Source organism: Chlamydotis macqueenii, chromosome 3, assembly GCF_036417535.1.
Source record: "Chlamydotis macqueenii isolate bChlMac1 chromosome 3, bChlMac1.mat, whole genome shotgun sequence".
Taxonomy (NCBI): domain Eukaryota; kingdom Metazoa; phylum Chordata; class Aves; order Otidiformes; family Otididae; genus Chlamydotis; species Chlamydotis macqueenii.
Window position 1 is genome coordinate 31528537 of NC_141558.1, and position 15458 is coordinate 31543994.

A 15458-nucleotide genomic window follows, 5' to 3' on the forward strand; every position below is an offset into this window, starting at 1 on the left:
ATTGTAAACAAACAGAAAACCTATAGAATTTTGTACATAATAACCTTAAAATGTTCACTAAATAGGCTGACTGGACAAAAATAACCCAATTTTAGTCTTTTTAAAAAATAAAGGTTCTAGGCTGAAAGAAGCAAACAGAAGTGGAAAGGAGTTGAAAAGCCACAACATTCCATTCCCGCAGCTCTCTGAAGCAGCTGACTGTGTAAATAGGGTTCCCTCAGGTTTTGAGAAACAGTGGGTGGCAGGATCCCCTGAGAACCCTGCAAATGTTCATGTGGTGCTAATGTTGCCTCTAACCACATGGCTCTTGCCCCATGTCTGCCACTGCCTTACAGATGCAGGGATTGTGGCAATATATCTCCTAGGAAACAGCGGGGGAGACCTAAGAGCAGATGGAGTGAACAGAGAAATGATGCAAACACAGCATTAAGGTTGTGTTAGAAAATCAGTGAGGAAGTAGGGAATTTAGTTTCTCAGGCAGTAGCACTCCATATTTCAGATCTTGCCTGGAGAACTTCAGGGGAATACCCCCATTTAAACCGCTGAACACTGGGAAAATACGTCCTTCCACTTTTGCCAGGACTCAATTTCCAAATTAACACCTACTCTACTGATTGTCCTCTCTTTTTTGTGTGACAGTTTTTTGAACTGCTGAGCCACAGAGCCTCTGGTATGGGTCAGCCATCACAGAAACACACAATAAATAGGTCAGTAGTCAGAGTGCACTGCACCACACACATCTGCCTGCTGTGTGTTCTGGAACTCGGAAACAATTAACTAGAGAAGAGCCCACTTAAATGAATAACTATTACAGGAGTAGGTCTGTTTAAGCAACACTCTTTTACCATGCCGAATTCTGACAAAACCCATTAACATCAGCTGAATTAACTACCTGCTTTTAGATTCTCAAGAGAATCTCTGGGAGCAGGTCTTTCTTACCCAAGATCAGTAAACATTGTCATTCATGCTACTGTTACCTGCCTCAGAGGAGAAGGTAACATTCTTCTCAAAAGTGCCTGTCAGTCTGTTTCTCAAAATACATCAACTTTATCATTCAGTTTGCTATTTCTAAACAAAACAGACATTTTTATTGCAAGTGAATTCCAGGGAAGAAATTGGGTAGATATTAGTAGCATGTGTTCTCTGCCTCCAATGCCCAGGAACTTTTAAAGAGATCTGTGAACTATTTTAGAATCACAGAAGTGTTCAGGTTACAAGATGATCTTGTCCAACCTCGTTCTCAAGGCAGTGTCATCTGTAGGGTCAGAACGGGTTGCTCAGGGCTTTATATAGTCAAGTATTGAAAACCTCCAAGTGCGGAAACTGCACAACCTCCTTGGGAAACTTGCTCCACTGCTTGACTGTCCTCATGATTAAAATGTTTTTCCATATAGATGATCTGGACCTCTTGTTTCAATTTATGCCCATTGTCCTTTGTCATCCCACCACACATCACTGTTAAGAGCTTGGCTTCGTCTTGTCAGTGACTTCTCTATAAGCACTGACAGGCTGCTGTTACATGCCTGAGAAGCCATGTCTTCTCCAGGCTGAAAATGTCCACCTTCCTTAGCCTGTCTTCACAAGGCAAGAGTTCCAGCCCCCAAGCATCTTGGTGGCCTCTGCTAAACTCACTCCAGTTTATCAAGGCTTTCATGCATTGGGCTAGTCAATTGTATTGGACACACTATTCTAGGTAGGATCTAATGAGTGCTGAGCAGAGGAGCATCCATCCCTTAACCTGCTGGCTGTCTTCTCTTGATGCAGCCCCAGATACTGTCAACTGTCTGTGCTGCCAGGAGACACTGCTGACTCATATTCAGCTCACTGCCCATCCCTCCAGCCTGTCTAGGTCTCTCTGGATGGCAGTCATGCCCTTGAGCATATAGATTGTCCCTCCAGTTTGGTGTTATCTACAAACTATTCCAAGTCATTGACATTAAACATAGGTCCCCAGATAGATCCATGTAGTATTCAGCTTGTTGTCATCTTACAGGTAAATTGTCACCCATTCGTCATTACACGCTAAGCCAGCCATCTGTGGTGGACTACTTTGGCTGGACATCAGGTGCCCACCAAGCCACTCTGTCAATACCCTCCTCATCAGGACAGGGGGAGGAGAAAGTAAGATGGAAAAAAACTTGTGCATCACAATAAAGGCAGTTTAATAAAGCAGAAGCAAAGACTGCATGCAGAAGCAAAGGAAAACAAAAGATTTATTCTCTACTTCCCATCAGCAGGCGATGTCCAGCCAATTCCCGGGAGGTAGAGCTTCAGTACGTGTAGCAGTTGCTCTGGAAGACAAATGTCATAATAAGTAATGATGCCCTTCACCTCCCCTGCTGCCCACCACCCCCACCTCTCCCCCCACCCATAGCCTCCTTTCTCTTAGGTTTTATTGCTGAACAGATGTCATATGGTATGGAATATCCCTTTTGTTAGTGTGAATCAGCTGTCCTGGTTATTTCCCCTCTCAAGATCTTGCCCACCCTTAGCCTACTGGTGAGAGGGGGATGTTGGTGAGACAGCCTTGATGCTGTGAGAGCACTGCTCAGCACCAGCTAAAACACTGCTGTGTTACCAACATCTTTCTAGCTACCAGTACAAAGCACAGTGTGATGAGGGCTGCTATGGGGAAAATTAACTCCATCTCAGCAGACACAATACACCATCCAACTAGTTTTTTGTCCATCTGGTTGTCCACTCATCCAACTATGACTTCCTAGCCTGGTTACAAGAACATTGTGAGAGACTTTGTTGGAGCTCATTTTAATGAGCTTTGTTTTGAAAAGTAAAAATCATATTGGTTTGGGAATCCAAAATTTACCAAGATTTATGCATGAAAGACATAGACTGTGTCTGACCCGTGGCTCACACTGGAGCCAGCTCTAGTCTCTTTCAGCTGGTAAGGGTCTTTTCCCACCTACCCACCAACCACACATTGCACACATGTCCTGAGGAATGTTGCACAGGTGTAGTCTGCTCCCTCCTCCCTGGTTGTGGTGCTGGACTTGGTGCTGGCATGTGTGCCTCTGCTGTCCTGCCTTAGTGCAAAAAAAAAAAAAGCTTAGACTTTCCTGAGGTAACCCTCTGCTGTCCTACTCTTCCTCAAATGTTTTTTTTTTCTCTTTGTTCTTCAACTACTCTTTAGAGTAGTTTTTTCTCTCGTAGAATTCACCCCCACAGCCGTGAGGAAAATAGCTCATTCTCTCACAAACACCTGTTTGAATCATTTCAGACAATCTGTTGATGACTCAAGCAGCTATTTTTGGCTTTACACTTTTGTTCTACTTCTCTTTTGCCTATTTGTTGAATTTCAGTGGAAATAGAAAAGCTGTAAATGGGAAGTAGATCAGTCTACAAACAGTTAAATGTTCGTGTCTTTCATTTACATTGTGTTAGTTTTAAGAAACCATAAACACTTCTAAGTATAATGGTAAAAAGAATTTTTAAAGGAAGACATGATAGTTCACAAGACTACGTGGTTTAGGTAATAATGATAAAAACAGCAACACCAAAAATCAACGTTCAGCTACTTGGTTATTTTTGTTCTAGTGTGAAAGATTAATTTCTTACATGGATTTTCCTATGTGGATTACCATTTCTGAGAATGTAGGCATAGAATCCATTGTCACATAAATTAAAACAGATACAGAAACACAGTAAGATATTTTTAGTATAGATATCTGGTAAAATATAAATATGAGATAAATGCAATATAAATCTTATGCCCTACTGCAATAATTATTACATCATTACTCTTTCTGTGTAACAATATGAAACATATTAGAAAACACTCTCTTTTAAAAGACCATCATTTAAGGAAAAATAGTGTAAATTTTTTACAAAAAAAAAATGAATCTACTTATTGTACTGGATTTTGTTTATACTTCCCTACAACTTCCTGTTGTATCTGCCTATTTTCAGGAACATATCGCATGATTTAACCTTGACATGCACAGTGAAGTTCATTTGTACAGTTTTACTTTTTTTTATATGTATTCTCCTAGGTCACAGTTTTTAGGTCCCTATATCTTTCAGTCAAGTCAATGAAAACATTGTAAGTGAAATGACTGTTAGACTATTGTGATTCTCAGATTAGTCTGATCAGAAGCTGTAAAATGAGTATTCTTTCCTTAACACTACATACTTCACTCTGTAAAAGCTGTGGGACTCAATCCTGTGATCTTTATACGTGCAAGTATTCTCTAGCCCTATGTTTACTTTCACTTTGAAATTTTAAAAATAGTATCACATAGAAGTTGGGAGAATCAGGCTCAGAAGTGGTTTAAAAGTCATTATGAAAATGAATCATAAGTTTGTGTTTGTTGCTTATGGCTGAAGTACACTCAGTTCAGAAACCAGAGCTTGCTAGTGAATCAGTTCGCTTTTTGTGCTGGAGTCCCTCTTGCTTTTGCAGCAATTGAAAAAAAAAGAAGTGAATCATGTTTTGCTAGATTCAATCAAACTAGTCCAGGATGCTATTTGAACAGCAGCACCAGAAGTACAAGAGGGTCTGCCCTGAGCAGTTGTGAGTTAACCTACTCTTGTCCTTATTAGATTGTTTAATTTGTGGTTGATTTTGTCATGGCCAAATGAAACATCCCATAAAATGGTACTTGTTCTTGGGTGCTAAGATTAAGGTCCGAGTTCCAGTGCCTATGTCCAGATCTGTTTATTCATGTTATGTTTGTCTGTCTGTGGAGGGAAAAAAAAACAATAGCGTGTGACAAGAGTGGATCTCAAGTTTCTTTTTTTCTTTCTTTCCTTATGGACCTTGTTGCCTGGCTACAAGTAGCCAGGTTTCAACAGGAGAAGAATAGGGTTTCTTTCCAATTCCTGGTTTCTAGCTCTTCTACAAGGTAATGGAAAGTGAAATTTCATGGGAGGTGCAATGAGCAGGATGCTAATCTGTTCTAGACTGACACCAACAATCAGACAGAAAGCCAAGGATGATCACACAAATTTGGACCTTTCCTACTTTTTCTTTCTGACAAAGAAACTATGGTTAGTGTGTGCTCAAGTCATTGAAGTCAGCATTCTCTAAGTGTGGTCTGAGCATATTTGTTACATCATGAGCAAAGCCAATGTTGTTAGATGTTTTGGATCACAGCAGGACTTCGTCATGAGAGGGATGCTCAGCTTGTTGAATAAAAGGACTCAGATATGGTTAGGGACTCAACATTATACACCCAAAGATCTTCTTAGTGCTAGTGTAAAATGCATGTAGTATCTCTAATTGTGGACCGCTGCTGAAACATGACCATTTTGTATTTGTTTTCATGAACATACGTGCTTATTCTGCTGAGTCTCAATGAGTCACACTGTAGACATCAAACTTGGCACTGAAAAATTTGACAGTAACTATGTTCTAGTATTTTTCTTTTTTGATGGTTTTGTCAAAATTTTTATAAAACTGACATTGTGGATGAATAAGTAGGTATTTTGTGGAATTTAATAGAAAGTTATGCTCAGAATAATTGTTGAAAGAAAAATGCAAAGGTAAATTTACAAAGCATGCATTTGACTGTAATTATGGACATTTTTAATGAATGTAATTGTGAGATTTTGAGAACCCTGCAGGGAAATGTACATGTTTGTAATAAAAAGGCCTCAAGCTGTTAAAACTGATAGAATTTCTGAAATGTCAAGAAAGTTCAGTTTGCACTAGACTTCTGGGTTTAAAAACAGGATGGAAAACATGAGTATCTCTCTCTTCTGAAGAAAACTGAAATATATCTGGCACAAGGAGTCCAGCAGTTGGAAGGAAGTATGAATAAGGTTGGCACAAAATGTTTTTCCATTAGTAAGTGATTACATATCTGTCTCTAATTAGTAGTATGGCATATAATTCTTGCTCTATCCTCTTAATTTCATAAAAAGTCACATCTTCAACCTATCCAATATTTACTAAATAATTTCTTTAAGATAGGAAATCTAAATGGATTTATTATTTTTTAAATACCACTTAAAGTTAGGTGAAGGCTTAGAATGAGAATGGCTTCCTTAATAAGCTTAGCTGAGCCGTACAGGACAACAAAGCCCAATGTGTCAGAACCTACAGCTATTGAAACTTGAGTTTTAAAAAGATGAGATTAATTGTAAAGCTGCTGTTATTTGCATTGAGATTTTACATTTCTTAATGCACTTACACTTTCAAGTCTCTATCTTTTACTGCATATCCTCTTATGTCAAGTCAATCAGGATTCAGATTTGAGTTTTAGCAATTTAATTATTGGTATAAAACCTTAATTTTGTCACTGCCTATCTTTAAAATTAAATACAGAATAGTAACAAAGTTTTGTTGAACTGAGTTGTAGAATCATAGAATCATAAAAACATTTGGGTTGGAAGAGACCTTAAAGATCATCTAGTTCCAACCTCCCTGCTGTGGGAAGGGATGCCTTCCACTACCAGCTTGCTTAAAGGCCCGTCCAACATGGCCTTGAATACTTCCAGGGATGAGGCATCCACAACTTCTCTGGGCAACCTGTTTCAGTTCCTCACCCTCCTCATAGTAGAGAATTTCTTCCTTATATCTAATCTAAATCTACCCTCATTCTACTTAAAGCCATTATGCCTTGTCCTATCACAATGGGCCCTTGTTAAAAGTCCCCCTCCAACTTTCTTGTAGGCCCCTTTTAGGTACTAGAAGGCTGCTATAAGGACTTTCTGGAGCCCTCTCTTCTCCAGGCTAAACAGCCCCAACTCTCTCAGCCTGTCCTCACAGGAGAGATGCTCCAGCCCTCTGATCATCTTCATGGCCCTCCTCTGGACTTGCTTCAGCAGGTCCACGTCCTTCTTATGTTGGGGGCTCCAGAGCTGGACACAATATTTCAGGTGGGGGTCTCACGAGAGCGGAGTAGAGGGGCAGAATCACCTCCCTCGACCTGCTGGCCACACTTCTCTTGATGCAGCCCAGGATGCAGTTGGCTTTCTGGGCTGCAAGCGCACATTGCCAACTCATGTTGAGTTTCTCATCAACAAACACCCCCAAGTCCTTCTCCTCAGGGCTGCTCTCAATCCATTCTCCACTCCTGTATTTGTGCTTGGGATTCCCCCGACCCATGTGCAGGACCTTGCACTTGCCCTTGTTGAACTTCATGAGGTTCTCACAGGCCCACCCCTCCAGCCTGTCAAGGTCCCTCTGAATGGCATCCCTTCTGTCCAGCGTGTCAACTGCACCACAGCTTGGTGTCATCGGCAAACTTGCTGAGGGTGCACTCCATCCCACTGATGAGGTCACCAACAAAGACATTAAACAGTACCAGTCCAAATACTGACCCCTGAGGATCACCACTCATCACTGGTCTGCATTTGGACTTGGAGCCGTTGAGTGCAACTCTCTGAGGGTGACCATCCATCCAATTCCTTTTCCACTGAGTAGTCCATCCATCAAATCCATGTCTCTCCTATTTAAAGACAAGGATGTCACGCGAGACAGTGTCAAATGCTTTGCACAAGTCCATGTAGATGACATCAGTCACTCTTCCCTGACCCACCAATGCTGTAAACCCATCATACAAGGCCACCAGATTTGTTAGACACTATTTACCCTTAAGGAAGCCGTGTTAACTGACACCAATCACCTTCTTATTTTCCATATGCCTTAGCATGGCTTCCAGAAGGATCTGCTCCATGATCTTGCCAGGCACAGAGGTGAGACTGACTGGCCTGTAGTTCTCCGAGTCTTAATTTTCTCCCATCTTAAAAATGGGGGTTATGTTTCCCTTTTTCCAGTCAGTGGACTGCCATGACTTCTCAAATATGATGGAGAGTGGCTTAGCAACTTAATCCACCAGTTCCTTCAGGACATGCATCTCATCAGGTCCTATGGACTTGTACACCTTCCAGTTCCTTAGATGGTCTTGAACCTGATCTTCTCCTACAGTGGATGGTTCTTCATTCTCCCAGTCCCTGGAAGAATGATCCCACAAGGCACTACAGTCGTACTACAATGGAACAAAAATGGTTTTGCTGGAAATCATAGTTAGACGTCAGTATGAAGGCAGCATTAATGATGGACAAGAACTGCTGCTAGTCTCAGTTTGTCTCTTGTAGCTATTCGTAAACCTCATCCCATAAAATTGCTCCAGAAACAAATCTGTAAGTTTAAACCCAATCTAGGATTCTTCCTTTTGGAAAGAAGTTTAGACAATTGTTTCTAATACCAGTAAAAATATATTCTAGTCAGATTTTTAAACTTTTCTGAGAAGACTCAATCACATAAATACTTAAATAACATATCTATCCTAGTTGAACATTAGCCATTAAACAATCGAACATCTTTTTAATTGCAGAAATTTTCTGTCAATTGCAGATAGGAAGCTTCAGATTGTGGCATTAGTCCCTGTGCACACATCTTGCCAGTAGCAAATGTAAAGCCTGAAATGAATCAGAACTAAGCCAAATTGTGTTGTCTTGCAGTTTCTGTGGCTGGGAGCATGCACACAAATTGCTGATATAGCTCAACTGGCACTTGTTATGCCATGGTGACTTGATTGTGTGTTTGAGCCCCTGGAGTCTCAGTTCATTGAAGTTTCAATACTTCAATGAATAGATATGATAAGCAAAGCAGAGTCTGAGAATCACTTTGAGGTTTCTTTGTTACAGTAGCACTTTGCAGGATTTCCATTCAAGGTATGTGTATACCACACCCAGCACAACTGGACCTTGGTAACTCTCAGTGTTAAACTGTATTAGTGTTAATAAGAATTCATATGGGCTTTGCTAATCTCAGCTCGTGGTCCTTCTGTTCTCTGTGTTTAAACCTGTCATCATGTGTCAGCTAGAAGGACTAGTATGAGTCACATCGTTTCACTTGTCTCCCCTAGAAACTTATGAGCTAGTGTGCTATGAAAGCTTAAACTTCTGGAACCAATTTGTCTAAGTGGTGTTGAAGAAAAGGGAATAAAAAATGGATGATTATGAATTCACAAAACTAGTAGCTTTTCAGTATAGTTCTTGGCTTATTTCTTCTTCAAACTTCTTGTTAGGCTCATACACATAATACTTCCCTGTGACAATCTAGTTCTCTCACTGTGGTCTACTAGAGGCTTTTGTTTTCAGTGGCTTCTAAACTGTAAGAATAGATCTATAATAAATCATTGCCCAGTTTCTAAATACAGTAGAAAAAAAAAATTGAGCCTTCTGGCATCTGGAAGGAAAGATTGCTTTCCTACAAAGATCTAAACCTGTCAGTACAATAGGCTTAGAGATGCTGCTGTGTGTACAGAGGATGGCACTGATTTCAGTGGTTGGCTCTGCAGGCAAAGTTATCTGATCTGTGCAGGTCACAGAGCATCCACTAAGTGAATTCCCAGCAGAGGAGCAAAGACGATACAGATAAACTAAGATAAACTTTCCAAAGGTAATTTGGCTCTGTCATGTCATCCAGGGCATGATGGACATGGATATAGTTTGGGAGATTTTGTACAGGGAGACATCCATGCTAAGTGTATAATTTAAAATGTAACATTTTGCACTTGCTAATTTTAGTTGCCAAGATGCATCTGAGAGACATGTAGCATTAATTATTAATTATTGTTGTAGATAAAAATAAATGTACCATTAAGGCTCTGGGAGTATTTCCAACATCAACAAATTTTCAATTTGATTTATTAACAGATATAAACATTTTTATTTTATTTCTCCCTTCAGTTAAAGCCTCAACTTATTTCCTACTCACCCATCCGATAGGGAAAAGCTTCAGTAAATGTATCAGCCTTGCAGTCTGTTCTCAATGTCAGCACACTGAGATCCATCAACAGTCCTGTAGAAGCATGGAGTGAGGGAAAGAGGTGAGGACACCTTCATCTGTAGGAAGATTGTTCAGCCTCCATTTCTGAGCATTTTAGTTTTAGAAATGTTAATTGGTACACAAGCAGTGGACCTTATGAAGAAGGCTGGACATGAAACTCTATCAGGTAAAATGGAGCAAAAAAGATGCTCTGTTTCCACTCAGCAGCACAAGTGAGCATAGTAGAGCCTAAAGGGAAGAGCTGTACTAGAAGAAGTGGTGCTGTGAAGGGGAAAAAACTTTGCTCTTGTTGATTATAGTCACATATGAGTTGGATAAAAGAATTAATTTATTTTTTTTCATTAGCAGAAGCTTCCAACTGATCTGAGAGTGTCACCCACTGAGCACTCCACATATTGAGCAGATTAGAGCAGTTAAATATATAGGCCTCAAAAGCTGGTATACCAGTGAAACACATACCAGAAAAAAAAAAAGGTCACAACTTCTACTCCATATACAGATGGGTACAAATAACAATATTATGATAAAAGCCAACATTTGGGAATTTAAGGACTTCTACACAGGTCTTCTCCTTTTTCAGATAGAGAGGACAGCTTACGGGATGCAGACACTATTTTCTGATCATGTAGGTTTTTTTCAGTATTTGAATTTCACTGGAGAACAATTTTCTGATGATGGCAAGGCACTGGAATTCCCAAGAAATAGAGGCAGCATCCAGCTACAGTGTTCAAATCTTTAGTGGCTCTGGCCAGTTGAGAACGTTTTGTTTCCAGATCATTTCTTACACAGGAGACCACCGTGTTCCTGGACCGTTGGAAGGTTTGCCCAGTACTCCATCCTGGAGCCTGACAGAAACAATTTCCTCAAGGATTTACGAGCTAGAAGTTAGGAGTTAGATGCTAGAAGGCCACACATGTGGTCATGATGAGTGGAGCACATTTCTTACTTTCTCTAAGATACTCCCTGCTTTGTTTTAGGTGTTCGCTGGTTTTAGTGAATTCCACACTGATAGCTCTGTGCCAGACAGAAATCTGTCTCCTCCCACTGAGATACTATTTTTTTTCTGCGGATACTCTCTTAGTACATACTGTTTCACATGGGAACCGTTTGCATCCCATATATATGAAATTTTTAATATGAGACTCAGTGAGACATAGAGCCAGGGGTTAATCATGTGGTTAGCCATGTGGTTAATGATTTAAAATAACTGAAGGGGTTTTATTTCCTGTAAAATACTACTAATACATTATTGAATAAGTCATAATTTGTATATAATAAAATACCTAGGTTCAGAAAATGATAATTGTGTTACTTAGGAACAATTTGAAATCATACACACTGAAAACAGTACAGTAGCATTTGCTTTCAATCTGAATGTGTATAGTAAACATCTATGTTTTTTTGAGCTTTATGTGCAACAATGCATTTTACTTAATATTTTTATGGCTACCTTTCAAAATAATCAAATCTGAATTGGAATGGAGCTCAAAGAATTTTGGCAAAAGAATGTTTATGTATGCTAATGATTTCTAATTAGGAATTAAAAATTGCTAAAAATTAAGATAATGTGTTACTAGCAATATAGTTACCCTGTCTTTAATTATATGTGGTAACTGCCAGGCCACAGAGAGTCTGAGTGGAGAACAGCACACCAACATGTTCAGTAGAGAAGACAGCTACCCATTCTTCTCCTCTTGAACACCAGCTCTTGGTCAAAAGGAAAATCCTTCTTGTGAAAACAGAGCTGTGGTGGTACTGCTGGCTTTGTGGAGAAGAGGGTCACAGTAAAATTATTTAACTTCTTAATTACTGTGAAAAATGCAGATCACTTCTTTGGCAGGAGTAAGGTGCTTCTTGAGCTCCATAGGCATGATGTCTGTCACTGACTGTCAGAAAGGAGGAGAAAGGGAGAATCTTTCAGCCAGGCTGTCTTTAGGTAGGAGCCAAGAACTGATTTACATAGCCCCTGCAGTGTGGCATAGGGAGAGAAAGGTCCTGGTTTTGAAGGCTACATTTTCCTTTCCTATCTCCTTCTTGCAAGAAGTGTTCATAGTGAGTGGAGATTTCCCTTCCCCTTCGGGCCTTCATGTGGAAAAAGAGAATCTATTTTCACATTAAAGATTAAGAAAGTAAAATGAACATTGCCTAGTCTCTTCTTCCATCAGTTCCCCTTTTCTTTTCTTCCCTTCATTTCTCTTTTTTTTTTTTTTCCTTCATTCGTTGCTTGCCTTACTTTTATGATTTGTGATCTTCCACTTTTGATCTGGCTTTCCTCACCCTTTCCTTTGTTTGGCTTCACTGATATTGTTTCCTTGTTTCTTTGTCATCCACATTATGATCAAAGTTAACATTTGGGAAGTCAGAGACTTCTACACAGGTCTTCTCCATGTTCAAATAGAGAAGACAGCTTAGGGGATGCAGACACTATTTTCTGATCATGTAGGTTTTTTTCAGTATTTGAATTTCACTGGAGAACAATTTTCTGATGATGACAAGGCACTGGAACTCCCGAGAAATAGAGGCAGCATCCAGCTACAGTGTTCAAATCTTTAGTGGCTCTGGCCAGTTGAGAACGTTTTGTTTCCAGATCATTTCTTACACAGGAGAGCACCATGTTCCTGGACCATTGGAAGGTTTGGCCAGTGCTCTAACCTGGAGTCTGACAGAAACAACTTCCTCAAGGATTTACACATTAAAAGAAGGAACAGTCCTTCTCTGTTCCATTTTTCCCCCCTCTTTTCTGCCTCTCTTTCATTTCCTGAGAGGCAGAGATCTTCCTGCTCACTTAGTCCCTTTACATTTCTTGTCCACTTTTTCACTCTGTTTAAGTTCTCCTCTGTCTTGACTTGTCAAGTCTCTCAACAAATAATCTCTTTAGAGTAATGGCTATCCTCTCTTTTGTTGTTTTCAAATTATCAAATTCTCTTTTTCAGGGAGGATAAGCTGAATGTTTCAAGCTCAGTTATAACACTTGAATGCAATACTTCTTCCTCCTGGATAGAAAAATGAGAAATAAAGGAAAGTGCGATTATGAGATGTGATAGCTCAGTAAGACTCTAATCTTGTACCAGTGGGACATACATTGTGTGCAAGCAGTTCCCCATTGTTGTGCTTCCTAATAAGAAATCTTTTGGATTTCTTTCTATTCTTGAACTATATTTTAAAAGACGTTGGGGAGCAGAAATGATATTACTCTATACTTATTAGAGAATGCAATTATGCTGTATATAGTATTTTTTGCATATTGTGGCATTATTATTAAGGAAGTTTCCACTCAAAATTCAGTAGCCCTAACTGGGGGGTTGTATCCTAAACCGGATGACAATCTAATGCATCATTGACACTCTGACAGCCTCATGGCACAGAGTAGGACTGAAAAACTGCCTTCTGCACAGATGCAAGAGAACTCAATGATCCAAAAGCTTGTTCTGAAGTCCTTTCATGAAACCATCCATTCTGTCGTGTTATTGCCCTGTTCCTGTTATTCCATGCTATTATATGACATCACACTATGTATGACATCACACTTTTTTGTTTCCCTTTAGCTAGCTGAACATCACTGTATCTCCCATGCTATATTCATATCTTGAGCTGCTCTGTTGTCTTTTAAAGTAGGCCAGGCATTTTTTGATTAAATTATGACTAGTATTACCTTTTAAAAATCCAATCTACCTTTATAAATTTGTTATTTTTATCTATTAAAAGAATTAAACATTTTAAAGAGAGAAAACTGAACTCAGTAAATATATAAGCAGATTGTTTATTACACATCCACCTTCCAGGCTGATCTTAGGCCTTTTTTAATCTCTGTGCTGTCAGAGACTGAGAACATTAGATTGATGCTCAGAACATCATGTCACTTCCCTATATCTAGCACTGTATCTATGTTTACTAAAATCTGCCTTCTAAAATCCATGTTAAGCTGTGGGCTGGGTGAAAAACATTAAGCAGAGCTGGATTGTCAATTGGCTTGTACCTGCAGCCAGTAAACCCTTGCAAAATGGCAGGTATAGTGTAACAGCAGAATTACTTGAAAACCATCACAGCACACATAGGTATGAGTCACTAGATAAAGTTAAAAACAGTGAAAATCAAGCCTGAAGTCTAATTCAGCTCCTTTGCATTCCTTTCAAAATGCAAACAGGCCATAAATCCTCTGCTGCCTGGTTAAGCAGTTAGTTTACAATTGCTTTCTATCAAGTGCTCAGCACAGAGTAGCTCAAATATACTAGCAAATATATCCCACTTCATTTCTTCTAGCTGCTGGTTGAAGAGTAATCAAATGGATGCTGTTCTTTTGGTTTCTTTAATTCCAAATATAGGATTCCCTCCCAATTCTCATTTAGGCGTGGATTTTCCATACAGTGCTTTCTAACCTGCACAATGCCCCTGGATTATAATGGGGGCTGTGCAACATAAAAATCTGCAGTGTTTTGAAATTAAACTTAAAACCCTGAAGTGTTTTGGAAATTATGGATATTTATTCAACAGTATGTTTTGGCATTGGTGGAGAAAGGCCCAAGGATTTTCACAAATATTGCTGGGACAGGACTAAGGTGTTTCATGTAGGACCTATACAAGGAACACTATTTCATATTGAGTAAACCTGCCGAAATAACAGCATACCATACATTTGATATACCTTTAGATGATGTACTGAAAGATTAATTGTGTCAGATCCAACATAGATGCAAAATTTCTATTTGTCATAGTATTAAGATGTTTACTTGTGGGATGCCCTTCTTTGTCTTGCATATAGCAATCCCTTTTTTTTTTTTAATTATTTTTAAGCCATCTTTTCTGATGGGGCACTTTTCAAGATACTGTGTTGCAGAGTGGATTTGAAATGAAAAGATCTAACCATTTGTTACACAGCTGTAGTAAACAGGACATTTAATCAACAGAATTTGATAGATGATAGAGCTTGCAACTGAATTAGACTGTAATTCTGAAGTTAATTCTTTGGAGCTCCACCAAAGCTCTGGGACCTGTGCAACAATTACCTTTAAGATAGGGCTTTTGTTGTAATGATTGTGGCATTGTAAAAAAGATAAAGTAACCATTATCACCCAGCTCTGTGGACCAGTTAGTTTTTAAATCGTTGCTCCTAAACAATAATGAATAGTTCACATACTTAACACCCTTGTGGAAAAGTCCTTTATATTTCATTCAAAATTGTAAGCGTTCTATATTTCCATTATTCTTTTAAAAATATTATATCTTTATTTTAGATTTTTGGAGAATATTCAGTGCACCTCTTAAAAATATACAATCCCAGAGCAGTTTGGAGTAAATTCTAGAGAACTTCATTAAGTCTTATAGAACATTTATTTTTGCAGGTATGTGTGAGAGTGTGCATGCATGTGAGTGTGTGTATGCTGATAAGCACAGGATTTTTCAAATAGGAATCAGTCATATATTAATTTTGACTTTCAAATGTACAACTTCCTTTGATTATGATGGGACCTACGAGTATGTATGAGAGTACAATAGTCCATTAATGATTAAATCTACCAGCTTCAGAATCCTGAAATCAAAATGCAGCATCTTGACAAATTTCCAGTAGGAATAGATGATGAAAACAAAGGCAGTGTGATAGATACATAAAGAAATTCACTAAAATATCTGAATACAAAGACATGAGGAACCCACAATGTAGGCTACTGAATCGAAAGGTAATATGCTATTTTTAAGGGGTTTT

The 15458-nt window shown here is 39.1% G+C and overlaps 1 protein-coding gene across 2 annotated transcripts in view; it reads left to right on the forward strand.

Annotated features, from left to right (window-relative positions):
• The window catches only part of ADGRB3 (adhesion G protein-coupled receptor B3), a 468567-nt gene that overhangs the window by 374634 nt on the left and 78475 nt on the right, over window positions 1–15458 (forward strand). The window lies entirely within an intron of this gene.